The following is a 20,000-nucleotide window of genomic DNA, read 5'->3' as shown; positions in this document are numbered from 1 at the left end:
GAATAAACAAAGAAATGCTAAAGAACAGATATGACCTGTTAAGAGAAGCAGAGGACATGAACTAAAAGAAAGGGTCAAATGAGTGGTTTTAAGTATTTGTTTTTCTCTTTTCTTTTAATGGTACTAAATTGTGTCAGCTTTAATGCAAAAGGGCTAAGGGACATGGGTAAATTTGCGAGAATAAAATCAAAATGCAAATTTCAAGATATTATTGCCCTACAAGAAACAAACTGGAATGAAAATGTGATGTGTGATATTAAGAAGAGTTGGGATGGAGGAATTTTATATAACAATGGGGATGGGAGGCTTGGGAGAGGAGTTGCTTTCTTAATAAGAAAAATATGTGCTTAAAGAAAGTAAAATTGTGTATAAGGATGAAATAGGTAAATGTCTAGCAATAGAAATAAAACATGAGGGGAAAATTTTGTTTTTAGTAAATGTACGTGCAAAAAAAGAGTTTTTTAAGGTTTTAAGAAATATTTTAAACAAGTACGAGGAAATAATAATGATGGGGGATTTTAATACTGTTTTTAGTAAACAAGATATGGCAGAAGGAATGGTCTTTAAAAGAGATATGGGGAGGAATGAATTAAAAACTCTAATGGAAGAAAATAATATAATAGATGTTTGGAGAGAAAGAAACGAAGGGAAAAAGGAATTTTCAAGGAGACAAATATTAGGGAATTTTGTATGTCAAACCCGAATAGATTATATCTTATGCAAAAGAAAAACTAAAAAAACTTTATCGAAAAGATTAAATACGAAGAAATAAGCTTTAGCGATCATAAGTTTTTATTCTTTTGTTTGAACAGGAGTAAAACCCAACGAGGACCGGGAGTTTGGATTTTAAATACGCAGATTCTAAAAGATGAAGGGTATGTGATGAGAGTTAAAGAAATTATAAAGAAGGAAATGAAAAACGAAATGTATGACGAAGATAAAAGAATATGGTGGGAAAACGTAAAATATTTAATTAAAAAATTCTCTATAAAATACTGTAGTTTCATACAGAAATGTAAAAGAATTAAAGAAAAAGAATTAAAAGAGAACATGGAAGCGGAACTTAGGAAAGATAACAAAGATATTGAAAAGATTAAAGAAATAAAAGGGAAGCTAAAGAAAATAGAAGTAAAGAAGTACAAAGAAGCGAGGCTTAGGAGTAATGCAAAGTATGTGGTAAAGGGAGAAAAATGCACGAAGTTATTTTCGATTTGGAAAGGAAGAGAGGAAAAGCTGAAGTAATAAAAGAAATAAGGGGAAAAACGAGGAAATTGTAGAAGAGAATAACAAAATTTAAAAGGAAATAAGATGTTTTTATGAGGATTTGTTTAGAGCAAGAGAAGTAGAAAAAGAAGAAAAAGAGAAACTGTTAAAATTGATAAAAACGAAAGTCAATGAGAGTGACAAAGAAGAGTGTGATCAAGAAATCAGAGAAGAGGAGATCGAAAGAGCAATAGGGGAACTAAACAAAAGGAAAAGTTCAGGAATAGATGGTTTGGGAGCTGAATTTTATGTATGTTTTAAGGGATTTCTAACAAGGATTTTAAACAAGGGTTTTGAAGAGATTTTTGAAAAAGAAGAAATTAATGAAAGAACACAGATGGGACTAATGAAACTGATATATAAAAGAAAAGGAGAAAAAGTGGACTTGAAAAACTTTAGACCCATTACGATGCTAAACACAGATCTTAAAATTTTAGCAAAGGTTTTGGCAAATAGGTTAAAGGAAGTAATACCGAGTATAATTGAGACGAACCAGGCGTTTGGAGTAAAAGGAAGGGACATAGCGGACATAACAATAAGCATAAGAGATATGATATGGTACATAAAAGAAAAGAAAGAAGAAGGGTAATTAGTGTAGACCTTGAAAAAGCATTTGATAGGGTTGAGCATGAGTATTTATTTGATATCTTAAGGGAATTTTGTTTTGGGGAGAGATTTTCGAAATGGATAAGGATTTTATACAAGGGCGCAATAACAAAGATTAAATGCAACGGTTTTCTAACAGATTGTTTTAAAATTACAAGATCGATTAGACAAGGGTGTCTGCTTTCGGCTTTATTATATTCCCCCGTGGCGGAACCACTGGGGCTATTGATAAAACAGAACGGAGAAATAATCGGAATAGAAATTGAAGAAAAAAAGGCAGAGGGAAAAAATTTTCAACATGCTGATGATACAACAATTATAGTGAAAACAAAAGAAAGTGTCAAAGAGATCATGAAGGCTGTGAATGAATACTGCAGAGGATCGGGAAGCAAAATAAACGAGGACAAGACTGTATATGAGATTTGGCAAAGCGAAGGATTTAACAGACTGGTTTGATTTCAAAGAAGTGGAGGAGATGAAGATTTTAGGAATTTTAATGGGGAAGAATGAAAAAGAAACAAGAGACAAAATGTGGGAACAACTGATAATGGAGATAGAGCGGAGGCTAAATTTTTGGAAATTAAAAGAGCTAAATTTAAAGGGAAAGGCCTTTATATGGAATGTTTTAATGGCCTCTAAATTATAGTATGTTTTATACGTTACTGATATGCCGGTGCGGATTGAAAAGAGACTGAAGAAATGTGCAATGAATTTCTTATGGGAGGGAAAACCAGCAAGAATTGCATACAAAACGATTCTAGGGGAGGTGGAGAAGGGAGGGTTGAGCTTGATGGACGTGGGGCAACGTAAAAATGCCTTGAGAGTGAAGGTAGTAAAGAAATACTTTAATGCAAAGAATAAAACAGAATAGAAGAAAACAATGGAATATTTTTTAAACAAATGTGGGAATTTTAAAATGGGAGAAGATGCACTGTGGAAAAAAAAGTTTTTATTGGGAATTGAGTATGAGCCAAGCGGGAGAGAAGCAATTTTAAATCAACCTTTGTTCTTAAAAAAAAAGTTTTAAAACAAGGGAAAGAACTGTTTTTCAAGAAATGTATGGCAGTGGAAATCACAAGAGTAAGAGATGTTTTATATGAATTTAAAGAAGGTTTTTTAAGTATGCAATATATTGTGGATATGATGGAGGAAGCAAAGGAAGAATACAATGTGCAAGAACTAGAAAATAAATATGAAGAAATAAAGAATGCAATACCCAAAGAATGGATTAAAAGAATTAACAGTATAGAAGAAGGCTCAAAAGACAAGAATATTTATATAAGAGTGGGAGAAAATATGTGTGAGTTTAAACATTGTACTGTCAAGTTTTTATATGCTATTTTTAGAGATGAGGTTTTTAAAAAACCGACTGTAAACAAGTATTGGGAAAGAAAATTCAAAAATTTAAAAGAAGAACACATATGGAGAAACATGCGAGGGAAATGTGTGGAGATAAAGCTAGAATGTTTAGACTATTTTATAAGACACAAAGTAATTTTTACCGACATTGTTTAAAACAAGATTGGAAGAGAACAAAGTGCTGTTTGTAAAGTGTGTCAAAAAAAAGGGAAATGGATCTTACATATGTTTTTATACTGTAAAGAATTGGAGGAATTTTTAAAGAAATGCAAGGACGTGGTAAAAGATCTGACTGGGGAATGGGACGAAAATGTAGCGGAATGGGAAAGAGTGATGATGTTTGGTTGGGATAAGAAAAACAAAAACAAAAGGTTTATAAATTTATGGATAAGTTTAATGAAAAGTGCTATATGGGAAAGACGAAATGTGGCTAAAAAAGAAAAAGTGGTCTTAGATGTTTGGACTATGTTTAAAAGAAAAACAGAAATGTACATTAAAACACTATATGAATATTTTAAATGTGAAAACAGACTGAAGGAATTTCATCATGTTGTTACACCTCAAGTCTATCAAGTTCTAAAGGACATTATGTGGACACTGCCAGAATCTGAAAATGATGTAATGTGAAAGCGTTTTTAATGTTTTTAAATGAATTTTAATAAATTAAAAAAAAAAAAAAAAATCTCGTCTGATCTCAGAAGCTAAGCAGGCTCGGGCCTGGTTAGTACTTGGATGGGAGACCGCCTGGGAATACCAGGTGCTGTAAGCTTTTCACTTTTATTCTTCTTACAGGTTTTTTTTTTTTTTTTTTTTTAAAGGCCTTTGTTTATACTTTAAATAGGCCTCCCTTCAGGCCAGCTTTCGCTTACGGCCATACCAGTCTGAGAGCGCCCGATCTCGTCTGATCTCGGAAGCTAAGCAGGCTCAGCCTGGTTAGTACTCGGATTGGAGACCGCCTGGGAATACCAGGTGCTGTAAGCTTTTCACTTTTATTCCCCTTATAGGTTTTTTTTTTTTTTTTTTAAAAGGCCTTTGGTTAGTACTTGGTCCATCTTGGTCTGTAATTTTTTAAGTTTGTCTCTTCACCTTTTCTTTTATAAACCAGTTTCATTAAGCTAATTTTCATTCTTTTGTTTACTTCCTTTTTTTACTTAATTTCTTTTAAAACCTTTTCTAAGATCTTTGTTAAGGCTCCTTTAAAACATATATAAAATTCAGCACCCAATCCATCTATTCCCGGACTTTCTATTCAATTGATTCATTGCTCTTTCTATTTCTTTCTCTTTTACTTCTTGGTCGCATTCTTTTTTATCCTCTTCGCTCACCTTTGCCTTTATCTGATCTAGTAATTTCTTGTGCTGAACAAATCCTCGTAAAATTTCCCTACTTCTCTTAGAATGTTTTCATTTCCTTCTATCTCTCCGTTACTTCCTCTTATTTATTTAATCATTTTAGCTCTTCCCCTATTGTTTTCTAAATCAAAAAATAACTATGTGCATTTTTTCCCTCTACTACATGCTTCACTTTACTCCTTAGTTTCGGCCCTCATATTCTTTTTCTTCTAATTCTTTCAGTTCTCCTTCTGTTTCCTTAATTTTTTGTATGTCTTTGTTCATTTTGTTCAATTCTGCTTCCGAGCTTTCTTTTATTCTTTTTTCTTTTTCTCTATTTTATAGAGAATTTTTTATTTTAAAATTTTACTTTCTCCCACCATATTCTTTTATCTTCCTTATACATTCCATTTTCCTTTTCCTTTTTTTAATAATTTCTGTTACCTTTGAAACATAATCTTCACTCAATAATTTCTGTATTTAAGATTTATACACCCGGCCCTCTTTGCATGTTATTTCAGTCTATTTTAAAAAATAAGAGCTTGTGATTACTATAGGTAGTTTCTTCATATCTGATTTTGTCAATGAAATTTTCCACTTTTCTTGTGCACAGTACATAGTCAATTCTCGATCTACATATAAAATTCCCCATTTGTCTTCTTGAATACTCTTTTTTCCCCCATTCCTTTCTCTCCACATATCTATTAAGTTATTTTCATTCATGAGTTCTTTTAGTTCTTTTCTCCCTGTATCTGTTTTAAAAACCATTCCTTCTGCCATGTCCTGCTTACTAAAGACCGTGTTAAAGTCTCCCATCGTTATTATTTCTCTATATTTCCCTATAATATTTCTCAAGATATTAAAGAAATTCTTTTTTTCTTTTTCTTCTGTTGGTGCGTGTTTATTTACTAAAGTTATTTCACGTCCTTCATAGTTCGCTTCTATTACTATACATTTCCCCATTTTGTCCTTATACAGTATACCATTTTGCTTGTGTTAAAAATATTTTTTCTTATTAAAAAAGCTACCCCTCTTCCAAGTCTTCCATCCCCATTGTTATATAGGATATCTCCTTCCCATTCTCTTTTATAATTTTCCATGGCACTTTCTCTCCTGTTTGTTTCCTGCAAAGCAATGATGCCTTTCTCTTTAAATTTCTCTTTCACTTTTCCAAATTTTTTTATGTTCATCAAGCCTGATCAGACGAGAATATTATTAATTATTATCAAGAGATCAGATGAGATTATTATTATTTATTTATTTTTTATTCATTCAAATTCATTTTAAAACATTAAAAACGCTTTCACATTACATAATTTTCACATTCTGGCAGTGTCCACATAATGTCCTTTAGAACTTGACAGGCTTGAAGTGTAAAAACATGATGAAATTCCTTCAATTTACAATGTACAATTCTGTTTTTCTTTTAAACCTAGTCCAAACATCTAAGACCAATTTTTCTTTTTTAGCCACATTTCGTCTTTCCCATATAGCACTTTTCATTAAACTTATCCATACATTTATAAACTTTTTGTTTTTTGTTTTTCTTATCCCAACCAAACATCATCACTCTTTCCCATTCCACTACATTTTCATCCCATTCCCCAGTCAGATCTTTTACCACATTTTTGAAATTCTTTAAAAATTCCTCCAATTCTTTACAGTATAAAAACATATGTAAAATCCATTCCCCCTTTTTTGACACACTTTACAAACAGCACTTTGTTCTCTTCCATTCTTGTTTAAAACAATGTCTGTAAAAATCACTTTGTGTCTTATAAAATAGTCTAAACATTCTAGCTTTATCTCCACACATTTACCCCTTACGTTTCTCCATGTGTTCTTTTTCTTTAAATTTTCCTTCCCAATACTTGTTTACAGTTGTTTTTTTAAAAACTTCATCTCTAAAAATAGCATATAAAACTTGAAAGTACAATGTTTAAACTCACACAGATTTTCCCCCACTCTTATATAAATATTCTTGTCTTTTGAGCCTTCTTCCATACTGTTAATTCTTTTAATCCATTCTTTGGGTATTGCATTCTTTATTTCTTCATATTTATTTTTTAGTTCTTGCACATTGTATTCTTCCTTTGGTTCCTCCATCATATCCACAATATATTTCATATTTAAAAAAACATATAAATATAAATATTATTATATAATATTATATAATACAATATAAAACATCTCTTACTCTTGTGATTCCCACTACCATCCATTTCTTGAAAAACAGTTCTTACAAACTTTTTTATTTAAGAACAAAGGTTGATTTAAAATTGCCTCTCTCCCGCTTGGCTTATACTCAATTTCCAATAAAAACTTTCCCCACACACTAAAGATTTCCCTGTAAAAGTTAGGTAGTCCTTCTGTCATCCACAATTTAGTTTTTATCCACAGTGCATCTTCTCCCATTTTAAAATTCCCACATTTGTTTAAAAAATATTCCATTGTTTTCTTCCACTCTGTTTTATTCTTTGCATTAAAGTATTTCTTTACTACCTTCACTCTCAAGGCATTTTTACGTTGCCCCACGTCCATCAAGCTCAACTCTCCCTTCTCCACCTCCCCTAGAATCGTATTGTATGCAATTCTTGCTGGTTTTCCCTCCCATAATAAATTCATTGCACATTTCTTTAGTCTTTCAATCCGCACCGGCATATCAGTAACATATAAAACATACCACAATTTAGAGGCCATTAAAACATTCCATATTAAGGCCTTTCCCTTCAAGTTAAGCTCTCATTTCCAAAAATTTAGCCTCCGCTCTATCTCCATTATCAGTTGTTCCCACATTTCGTCTCTTGTTTTTTTTCATTCTTCCCCATAAACATTTCCTTAAATCTTCATTTCCTCCACTTCTTTGAAATCAAACCAGTCTGTTAAATCCTTAGCTTTGCCAAATCTCATATACAGTCTTGTCCTCGTTTATTTTGCTTCTCGATCCTCTGCAGTATTCATTCACAGCCTTCATAACCTCTTTGACGCTTTCTTTTGTTTTCACTATAATTGTTGTATTATCAGCATATTGCAAAATTTTTCCTTTTTTTCTTCAATTTCTATTCCAATTATTTCTTTGTTCTGTTTTATCAATAGCCCCAGTGGTTCCGCCACGAGGGAAGATAATAAAGCTGAAAGCGGACACCCTTCACTCTAAAAAATAAAACTGTGCTGTACTAAATTTTTTTGGTGAAACTTTTTTTACACTTAAAAATATTGAGTAAATATAAAAAAATATATAAATCATGTTAAATATACTTAATGAGTTGAGTACAAGTCAGTAAAAAAATTAGGTAGACCTGAATAACTATATTTAGTACAATGATGTACAAAATTAAGTAAATGTAATGAAAATCAGAAGTTAATGCAAAGTGAAAATGAGTAAAATAATTGAGTAGATATAATTGAAATGGAAGGTAGAATATACTGAAAATTATACTATTATTTAACAAACAAATGTGCTACATTTACTAAATATTTTAACTGAATGAAAAAAAACAATACACACATTACCATTTTAATTAAACATTTATTTGCCAAATTTGACAAGACATGAAGTCTAAACTCAACCTGGTTTACATGCAAATGACATGTAACAAGATCATAAACAGAGAGCTGTATTTATCTTATTAGTAAACAGTTTTAGAAACAATACTTCTGCCACAAGTATTATACAGTTAACATGTGGAAAGTAGACTTTTGTATTAGAATCTAATGAGTCACATTTTACATCTGAAAGATTGCACACCTTCACACTTCAGTTTCCTGCAAACTGTGGGATCCATACAAATGCGTGTGCAGACCTTCTCAAATCTTAAAGAAGCAATGACGGTCTAAATGAACACAGGACACTAAATATCCATGACCAACAGTACCATGCTTCACTCGATAATGATCGAAATTCCTTTTGATGATGCGACAAATGCACACAGTTTACACCGCCATCCCATAATGCTGGCACCTAAAAAAAAACAACAATAGTATACAAGTAAGTACAAGTGTGACTGTTAATATAAAGTCTACCAGACTGGTAAAATAGTACTTCTGTTCAAATACATACTTTTTGGACTAATATACATCATCACACTGATCTACGAGTGGTGTTTAAGTCAAAGCGGGACTTGTGATGAAAATTCTCTAAAACGAAGACGTAAAACTGATTTGATTTTACGTAGCCCATTGCTGGTAAAATTCCGGTGAACATTCCAGTGGAATGCTTTTACACAAAACGGACTGCTTTGATCACCAAAGGCATTTTGCTCTTACAGAACAATGCACAACCTCATACATAGAAAAAAAAATAGAGAGAGAAATAAAGGGGGTGTTCTGTTATTCTGCACAATCAATGGTCCCGCTTTGACTTGAACATCCCTTGTACATGTTTTTGTCCATTGCATAAACATGATACCCAACTTTATTTATGCATGACCATCAACTATATAAATTTTTTACTTTGGTAATGGAAAATCTAGTATACTCCAGTGGAAAACTTGTATAGTCTAGACTTAAAGTTAAAGTGAAATATTTCAAGCCTTGTTTTAATTTCTATCTTTGATTCAATGGTTACACATTTAATACTTCTGTAACATTTAAAAAGTTGACATTTACCCCCTTATTTTCCTCCATTTAACTTCTCTCCATTAGTCGTGTTGAGGCTGTGAAGGAGATATATAAAATATATAACATGTTTCACACAAGCACACAAAATTTATCAGTTTTAGTTTTTTTTTACTTACATATTAGAACATACATAACATTGTAAATATAAATATTTAAATTTCATATTACTTTCTCCCAATTCTAATTCTGAGAGAAATGTTGTATTTTCACTAAATCTTTATATTTCATAGCTGTAGTTACTAGTACAGTACTTAGCACTTTTATTTTATAACATCTGCTGCTGCGTGCTCAGTGTTTAATCATGATAAAAATACTCATATACAGTAACGGATAAAACACTGCCATAACCCGGACACTGCACCTCATTTCTGCTGTTTAAACCTGCTTTGGTCCACGTTTCCTCATTAAAGGGTAGGAGTGAAATGAGCAGACTCGCGGTTCAGTGTGTGAGGTGGACCGGTACACATGCGGTAATAATTTGAACATGCTAGTTTTATATCCTCGCCAAAATGGCGGTAGGCTGCGCAAAATCACTGCATTTGGCGGGAAAAATTCAAATATTGCGGCATAACCGCGGCCGGTTACACCGAGAAATCCGGACAAGCTGTTTACTCACCAGGATTTGTAAGGAGTGTTCCAGGTGGTTAATGTCCATCCTCACAGCCTTTTTGTCTCTGATGTTACACGAGATTTCCCATGAGCACTTGCACAGGGCAATTTACTCAATTATTTAAGTTTTTGTTGTTAAACATAAAGAATATTGAGTTGGAATGAGTGATAATTGTAGTTCTTGAAACTAATCAGTACAATTACTCCATTAACAGATATTTTAATTGAAATGTATCAAAAAATATTAAGTGCATGTTAAAAATATAATTAAGTTAGTCAAATGCTGATTTTTACTAGTGAAGTAAACTTAAATTATAGTGTAAATTTAAGACAAAATTAATAGTTGTTTTTTTAGGCATTTATTTTGATTTGTCTAACTCAAACAATCATGTATGTGACTTTTAGAGATTTTATTACGGTAACATAACCTTTTTTATAACTGTGAAATTTACAAGGCCACAGAATCATTTTTTAGAGTGTTGTCTAATCGATCTTGCAATTTTAAAACATTGTTAGAAAACCGTTGCATTTAATCTTTGTTATTGCACCCTTGTATAAAATAATAATCCATTTCAAAAATCTCTCCCCAAAACCAAATTCCCTTAAGATATCAAATAAATACTCATGCTCAACCCTATTAAATGCTTTTTCAAAGTCTACACTAATTATATACCCTTCTCCTTTCTTTTCTTTTATGTACCATATCATATCTCTTATTCTCATTGTTACATCCGCTATGTCCCTTCCTTTTACTCCAAACGCCTGGTTTGTCTCAATTATACTCAGTATTACTTCCTTTAACCTATTTGCCAAAACATTTGCTAAAATTTTAAGATCTGTGTTTAGCATCATAATGGGTCTAAAGTTTTTCAAGTCCACTTTTTTATTTATATATATATATCAGTTTCATTAGCCCCATCTGTGTTCTTTCATTTGTTACGATCTCCCAGTCTAGGTTGGGAGCCCGGTAACAAGATAAGTAAAGAAATAGAATTTTAAAGAATACCCCTTTTCTCCTGTCCCAGCTCACAATGACCATGGAGATAATTTTTCAAGTTACATAAAACATGTTTTATTGTTACAGACTGAATGAAAGAAGCTTTTCTCTTCGGAAGGGGATCAAAGGCCAAAAAAACAAACTAACTAAGGATTTCAAAGCTAAATTGCCTATCAAAAATAAAACTCTCAAAATAAATACAGGCAGCCTTCCCTGACTCCTTAACTAGCCCAAAACCAGGAGAAAAGTTTGTACACAAAAAAATGGCAATCCCCAACCTACTTGCTTCAATATTAACGAAATATTATTAGAAATAACGAATAATCAAAACAGTCAACAAATCTCTAGTAAAAAAAACTTAACTACGAGTTAAAGAAAACGAATATTACACACAGCCGCGTTAGAGCGAGAGCTCCGCGGTACAACTTACTCACACCGAGTTTCAACTTTAGTCACAACACAGTACAATAACATTCAAGTTGTCTGTGGTAGGAGACAAAGGACGCACGATGGAGCTTCACCACGCGCTCCCAACAGAAGCTCTCTAACACTGCTCTGTTTTGGGGAATTCAATGCTCCCGCTTGCCACGCAATCTTCTGCAGCTGGTCCCAATCAAGCTCTGCCAGAAGGAGAGAGAGAGCAGGACAGAGGGAGAGACTGTGCACAGTGTAAAGCATGCAATGCAATTAAAGAAAAACCTGATATGGACACAAAAATTAATACAAAGAATAATATACGTCCGAGGACGTAACACCCCCACCTTTAGCTACAAACCTTGTTTGTAAGAAATCAATTTACAACCTTACAATTCATGTCATTGCAATAGATGCAATCTAATTATCACCAGTATAAGCTCTGGACAATGCATCGGCCACGATGTTCTCTGCACCTTTTTCATAGCATATGTCTAAATCAAACTCCTGTACAGTGAGCGCCCATCTCATTAAACCTTGGTTGGAGTTTGACATACGAGACAGAAAAGTTAACAGGTTATGATCCGTGTACACTACAATTCGATTACCAGAGCTTAGGTACACTTCAAAGTGTTTAAGGACCAAAAGTAATGACAATGTTTCTTTTTCGATTGTGCTATAGTTTTGTTAACATTTGGTGAACTTTTTGGGGAAGTAACTGACAGGATGTCCAATGCCAGCATCATCAGCTTGCATTAGCACCGCTCCGGCGCCACGGCACTTGCGTCAACTTGTAAAGTGAAGGGCAAATCGAAATTTGGGGCAGACAAGATTGGAGCATTACACAGCAAATCTTTAGCAGAGCAAAAGGCAGATTCACACTTTCTATCCCACACAAACTTTCGCTCTGTACTAAGGAGATCGGTAAGGGGCGCCACTACTGAGGCAAAGTTCCTTCAGAAGCCCCTGTAATAACTAGTCATTCCTAAAAAACGTCGCAATTCACGTTTATTAGTTGGTAAAGGAAACTCAGCAATAGCTTCAACCTTTGCATTCACGGGTTTGACTTGACCTTGCCCAACACGTTTCCCAAGGTAAGTGACTACAGCCTTGGCGAACTCACACTTATCGAGATTGAGTGGTAATGATGCATTAGCCAAGCGGTTCAAGACTGAATCGAGGGTGAATAGGTGGTCATCCCACAACATGGAATAAACCACTACGTCATCAAGATAGACTTCACAATTCTGTACCTCAGACAATACAGTCTGCATTAATCTTTAAAACGTGGCAGGCGCGTTACACATTCCGAAGGCCATCACAGTTTATTGCATGAACGTGTCAGGTGTAACGAACGCAGAGATCTCGGAAGCACGCGGTGTCAACGGCACCTGCCAGTAACTTTAAGGAGGTCAAGCTTGGTTACGTAGCGTGAAAAACCAACTCTGTCGACACCGTCCTCTATTCTGGGAAGGGGGATGGAGTCAGCTTTTGTTACACTATTCACCTTACGGAAATGGATACAAAGCTGAAAAGAGCCGTTAGATTTGGGCACAAGAATGCACGGTGAACTCCAAGGGCTTTGACTGGCAACAGCAAAACCATTACATACCAAATACTCCACTTCATCTCTCATAACTTGCCGCTTACATGGGTTAACTCTATAAGCATATTGTTTTATAGGCATACTTTGTCCTACTAGTCATACTTTGTACATCGATATCATGTACAACCATGTTAGTCTGAGAGGGAACGTCGCTGAACAGTGTGGGATACTTATAAATTGTATAAATAAGAGCTCTTGGTCGTTTAACCCATCCACTTCTGGCATTTAACCAGTGGGAAGACCAACAGTATTTACAGCAGCCACACTTTTAGCTACAGGGTTAGGTTCATTTCTTTCCACATATACTTTAAGCATGTTTACATGGCAAACCCTGCTTTTACGCCGTCAATCAGGCTACGAGTTCGGCAGGGCTGAACCCTAGTGACTCCTGTACAGTGCTTCTTACAGCCAACATCAAGAAAGCCAATCCATCCACCCAGCTTTTGCCGGTTTCGATGCATTGACTTGAGCGTTTGATAGAAGCGCTCCAACACTCCTTGTGATTCTGGATGGTGGGCAGTTGATAGTTCATGTTGTACCTGTAGTTCTTTCGCTAGCTGTGCAAATAAATTAGAGGTGAAGTTTGTTCCACAATCAGTTTGAATTACTTTTGGTAATCCGAACACGGAGCAGAATTTAACCAGCTCTTTAATCACTGCTTTCGTTGTGATGGAACGCAGAGGCACGGCTTCTGGGTAGCGAGTAGCTGTACACATTATGGTGAGCATGTACTGGTGACCGGATTTGGCTTTGGGCAAGGGACCTACACAATCAAGAATAAGTCTTTCGAATGGTTCACCTATGACAGGAATAGGTTGAAGTGGGGCTTAAGGGATCACTTGGTTGGGCTTACCTGCTAACTGGCAGATGCGACACGATCTAACAAATGCAGACACAGAAGACTTCATGCTGGGCCAGAATAAATGTCTACTAATACGATCGTGAGTTTTTGTAGCACCAAGGTGCCCTGAGCAAATATGCTCATGAGCCAGTTGCTAAATCTGAGTGCGATAGCCAGTGGGGAGAACAATCTGATAAGCCCCTCCACGTGCAGGGTCTGACGGCTTACACCAGCGCACTAGCACACCGTCATCAAAGCAATAACCTACCGGCGCATCTGAAATTTGCGTTCTGTCTGCAGCAGCGCAAATACATTTGCTTAACGACTCATCAGATTTTTGAGCAGTAATTAATTGTTCCTTACTCACTTTTAAGGGAGCCTCATTTTCTTTTAAACATTCATGACCCTGGGCTGGTTGCAGTTGAACAAACAATTTAAACTCAGCGGTTTCCGGCGATGAAACCAAGAATGAACTGGCAAGATTAATCACATCGTCAAATTTCCTTTTCTGTGCACGAGTCACAGCGCATGACGGAAAAACAGAAGAGAACTGCGGCAACGCATCATCCTTGGCGACAACATCAGGCTTCGCCAAAACGATCAGATACGGGAAGACTTTAGTTCCAGCTAAATCATTACCTAAGATCATATCTACACCGTCCACAGGTAATTGCGAATGCACACCGATATTAACAGGACCAGAAATAAGGTCAGAGTTCAGATGAATAGTGTGCAGCGGTACTGAAGTACAGCCCATTTCGATGCCACGAATGAGCACATTATTACCGGTGTACGATTCTGCTAAGAACGGCAGCGCACTTTCCAGTATGACTGACTGTGCTGATCCTGTATCTCTTAACATTACGATAGGTCTAGAATCTGCACCATATGGGAGCCCGACGATAAAGGTTTGCAGAAACGAATCAAAGGCAGAAGGATTTAAATGCGAACTCGCCTGTTCTGTGACGGATGTAAGAGCTACCCCTTTAGGCTTACCACCTGCTTTCTGCTTTACAATTTGAAATCATGTGGCCAGGATCAAGACAATAGAAACAAACTCTATTTTTATCAGGCCGTTTTAAAGTATTTTTCAGTTCATTTGCAGATCTACAGTAATAGGGCCGTTTGGTTTCTCTTTCCGTACATCAATAGCGGAGAACAAATTTGGAACGTGCACAGTGGAAAATACGGTTTTATGTGTGAGAACAAATCCGTCGGCCAGAATTGGAGCATCAGCCAATTTAGAGACTTTCTGCTCATTTAAATGCACCACAACTCTTTTTGGTAAACAGTTTTTGAAATCCTTAAGTAAAATCAGTTCTTGCAAATCCTTAAGTGTTGTAATTTTGGTCGAAAGACACCATTTCTTAAACAACGCTTTTTTTTTTCACGTGCAAACTCAACAAACGTTTGCTTGGCTGTCTTGGAACAAGCCCTGAACTTCTGTCGATATGCCTCTGGTACCAGTTTGTAGGCTCTCAAAACAGCCAGTTTCACAACATTATAATTTAGTGAATCTTCAATTGGCAAAGCCGCACAAATTTCTTGGGCTTTGCCAACAAGATTGCATTGCAACAACAATGCCCTCTGTCACGTATTCACTCTCTGTGACTCCCTCCGATCACCACCAGAGGGAGCCATCACCTGGTATCTACTAGTATCTTTAGGACTCCATTACCCACAACCCCATGCCTGGGGCTGATGACCAGCCCAGGTGTCAGCAAATACCCACAGACTTTAAATTACCCGCTCAGCACCTCGCGAAGTCTTGTTTTGCTGCTGCTGACATTTCTGAGTGTTTATCCCTGCTTTTCATCTCTTGTTGCCAACCGGATTGTTTTGTACTCTGTCTGCCTGCCGCCTGCCTTTTGACCCATGCTTCTGTTTATTGGATTTGCTCTATTGGACCGCTGCCTGCCACGACCCTCTTGCCTGGACTTTGATTCTGATTCTGGTTTGTCTATACTGTTCTTATTGCCCCGGTTTGACCCTGATTTGTTTGTTTATGTGTTCGTTTTCAATAAAGTTACATATGGATCCCATTCACGCTGACTCTGCACAGCCCACATATCTCAGGGCCATTTTAATTTAGCCGCAACTTGTTCGAAAGCCACAAAGTACGAGTCTACTTCGGTTTCACGGAAAGGAGGAACAAGTTTAATGTACTTACCTACATCGAAGTCAGGTTGCCCAACCTCAGAGCTACTGGAAGGGGGCCTGGTGCGCGGTGATGGAATTGGTTTACTGCGCAGCATTTGAACTTCAATATCCAGTTTACCTAACCTGATATCACGATCAGTTTTTTAACTCCAATTCTTTTAATCGAAGTCGTTGTGTTTCTTACTCCTGCTTCTTTAATTCAAGATCTAATTACTTTAATCGAACAGTTACCAACGGGTCTGTTATCATTTTACCGCTTACTGAATCTGCCTCGTCCGATTTTCCATCAGTCTCTGCCTCAGGAACTTCTACTACCGCATGTCAGGTAAAACACCCGTCTCCACTAACTTAGCTTACAACAGGTCTTTGATTACTTGTTTCTTTTGCGCCTTCAAGACGGTTACGTTGTAAAACTCGGCTATCACAATTAAATCTTTTTTTCTACGCCGATCGAATTCTTTAAATGTGTGCAAGAGAGAAGATTTAAGTAGATCGAATTCCATTTTAAACCAGACGAATTTCCGAAGATTCAAACACAGCCAAGCAAAATTAGTTATTAAATGAACGAGAAAACGGAAAAAATAAACGAGCGGATGAGCCCCTAATTGTTACGACCTCCCAGTCTAGGTTGGGAGGCCGGTAACAAGATAAGTAAAGAAATAGAATTTTAAAGAACACCCCTTTTCTCCTGTCCCAGCTCACAATGACCATGGAGATAATTTTTCAAGTTACATAAAACACGTTTTTATTGTTACAGACTGAATAAAGGAAGGTTTTCTCTTCGGAAGGGGATCAAAGACCAAAAAAACAAACAAAAGGAAAACTAACTAAGGATTTCAAAGCTAAATTGCCTATAAAAAATAAAACTCTCAAAATAAATACAGGCAGCCTTCCCTGACTTCTTAACTAGCCCAAAACCTTTGTCACTCTCATTTACTTTAGTTTTTATCAGTTTTAACAGTTTTCTTTCCAGTTTTTCTTTTTCCTCTTTTTCTACTTCTCTTGCTTCCATGTTCTCTTTTAATTCTTTTTCTTTAATTCTTTTACATTTCTGTATAAGACTACAGTATTTTATAGAGAATTTTTTTTATTAAATATTTTATGTTTTCCCACCATATTCTTTTATCTTCTTCATACATTTCGTTTTCCATTTCTTTAACTCTCATCACATACCCTTCATCTTTTAAAATCTGCGTATTTAAAATCCAAACTCCCGGTCCTCGTTGGGGTATACCCCTGTCCAAACAAAAGAATAAAAACTTATGATCACTAAAGCTTGTTTCTTCGTATTTAATCTTTTCGATAAAGTTTTCAGTTTTTCTTTTGCATAAGATACAGTGGTGTGAAAAACTATTTGTAAAAAAGTTCCTGATTTCTTATTCTTTTGCATGTTTGTCACACTTAAATGTTTCTGCTCATCAAAAACCGTTAACTATTAGTCAAAGATAACATAATTGAACACAAAATGCAGTTTTTAAATGAAGGTTTACGTTATTAAGGGAGAAAAAAAACTCTACATGGCCCTGTGTGAAAAAGTGATTGCCCCCCCTTGTTAAAAAATAACTTAACTGTGGTTTATCACACCTGAGTTCAATTTCTGTAGTCGCCCCCAGGCCTGATTACTGCCACACCTGTTTCAATCAAGAAATCACTTAAATAGGAGCTACCTGACACAGAGAAGTAGACCAAGGAGGTCTACTTGACATCATGCCAAGATCCAAAGAAATTCAGGAACAAATGAGAACAAAAGTAATTGAGATCTATCAGTCTGGTAAAGGTTATAAAGCCATTTCTAAAGCTTTGGGACTCCAGCGAAACACAGTAAGAGCCATTATCCACAAATGGCAAAAACATGGAACAGTGGTAAACCTTCCCAGGAGTGGCCGGCCGACCAAAATTACCCCAAGAGCGCAGAGACAACCCATCCGAGAGGCCACAAAAGACCCCAGGACAACATCTAAAGAACTGCAGGCCTCACTTGCCTCAATTAAGGTCAGTGTTCACGACTTCACCATAAGAAAGAGACTGGGCAAAAATGGCCTGCATGGCAGATTTCCAAGGCGCAAACCACTTTGAAGCAAAAAGAACATTAAGACTGGTCTCAATTTTGCGAAAAACACATCTCAATGATTGCCAAGACTTTTGGGAAAATACCTTATGGACCGACGAGACAAAAGTTGAACTTTTTGGAAGGTGCGTGTCCCGTTACATCTGGCGTAAAAGTAACACAGCATTTCAGAAAAAGAACATCATACCAACAGTAAAATATGGTGGTGGTAGTGTGATGGTCTGGGGTTGTTTTGCTGCTTCAGGACCTGGAAGGCTTGCTGTGATAGATGGAACCATGAATTCTACTGTCTACCAAAAAATCCTGAAGGAGAATGTCCGGCCATCTGTTCGTCAACTCAAACTGAAGCGATCTTGGGTGCTGCAGCAGGACAATGACCCAAAACACACCAGCAAATACACCTCTGAATGGCTGAAGAAAAACAAAATGAAGACTTTGGAGAGGCCTATGAAAGGCGGTTCATGCTAGAAAACCCTTGAATAAAGCTGAATTTCAACAATTCTGCAAATATGAGTGGGCCAAAATTCCTCCAGAGCGCTGTAAAAGACTCGTTGCAAGTTATCGCAAACGCTTAATTGCAGTTATAAGGGTGGCCCAACCAGTTATTAGGTTCAGGGGGCAATTACTTTTTCACACAGGGCCATGTAGGTTTGGAATTTTTTTCTCCCTAAATAATAAAAACCATCATTTAAAAACTGCATTTTGTGTTTACTTGTGTTATCTTTGACTAATAGTTAAATGTGTTTGATGATCAGAAACATTTTGTGTGACAAACATGCAAAAGAATAAGAAATCAGGAAGGGGGCAAATAGTTTTTTACACCACTGTATAATCTATTCGAGTTTGACATACAAAATTCCCTACTATTTTTTCCTTCTTTTCTTTCTCTCCAAACATCTATTATATTATTTTATTCTATTAGAGTTTTTAATTCATTCCTCCCCATATCTCTTTTAAAGACCATTCCTTCTGCCATATCTTGTTTACTAAAAACAGTATTAAAATCCCCCATCATTATTATTTCCTTGTAGTTGTTTAAAATATTTCTTAAAACCTTAAAAAACTCTTTTTTTTCTTTTCCTTCTCCCGGTGCACGTACATTTACTAAAAACAAAATTTTCCCCTCATGTTTTATTTCTATTGCTAGACATTTACCTATTTCATCCTTATACACAATTTTACTTTCTTTAAGCACATAATTTCTCATTAAGAAAGCAACTCCTCTTTCAAGCCTCCCATTCCCATTCTTATATGAAATTCCTCCATCCCAACTCTCCTTAATATCATACATCGCATTTTCATTTCAGTTTGTTTCTTGTAGGGTAATAATATCTTGAAATTTGCATTTTCTTTCTTTATTTTCCCATGTCCCTCAGCCCTCTTGCATTAAAGCTGACACAATTTAGTAACATAAAAAGGAAAGAGAAAAACAAATACTTAAAACCACTCATTTGACTCTTTCTTTTAGTTCATGTCCTCTGCTTCTGTTAACAGGTCGTATCTGTTTTTTCGCATTTCTTTGTTTATTCCTTTTTTCCTTGCATTGTCTAAGCATGGTGTTACCTTCAATTGTCTCCTTCTTTTGTTGACTCTCTTTTCCTTATCTCTGTTGTTCTGCTGCTCTTGTCCATTCCTTTCCCCGATCGAACTTCCTGAAATATCCTCTTGTGTCCATAATCCCTCCGCATGGTCTTCTTGCGTTGATTGATTGTCCCCTTCCTTCTGTTGCTTTTTCTGTGTTTTTCCCCCGTTCTCCTTTTGCGTTCATTTCATTTTCCATTTTTTCGTTGTCTCCATTTTGCCTTTAAGTCCCATCCTCCATACGCTCGTTTCTCGTGTCTTGTTCTCTATTTTGACTTTAGTTTTTTTCCGGCTCTTTACCATCTTTTGTTTTTTCAATGTCTTTTCCATTTTGTGTTATTGCGTTGTCTCGCCCATGCTCCTGCCTGCTCACATGAGTCTCGTCTTGTTCAATCCTGCATTCACACTTATTTACTTTTTTTTGGCAATCTAGGCATCTCTCCGTGCTGCACTCTCTGGCAAAATGTCCTTTCTCCTTGCACTTAAAACATCTGAACTCCGGGCAATCCTTCATGACATGTTCAGGGCTCATACACAGCCGACAG

The 20,000-nt window shown here is 35.9% G+C and overlaps 1 pseudogene; it reads left to right on the top strand.

Moving 5' to 3' along the window:
• Positions 1-4,091: 4,091 nt before the first annotated feature.
• Positions 4,092-4,209, top strand: LOC128540244 (uncharacterized; annotated as a pseudogene).
• Positions 4,210-20,000: the final 15,791 nt, after the last annotated feature.

This window comes from Clarias gariepinus, chromosome 13 (assembly GCF_024256425.1).
Source record: "Clarias gariepinus isolate MV-2021 ecotype Netherlands chromosome 13, CGAR_prim_01v2, whole genome shotgun sequence".
Taxonomy (NCBI): domain Eukaryota; kingdom Metazoa; phylum Chordata; class Actinopteri; order Siluriformes; family Clariidae; genus Clarias; species Clarias gariepinus.
The sequence above is the reverse complement of the archived record's forward strand: the minus strand, read 5'-3'. Positions and strand labels throughout refer to the sequence as shown.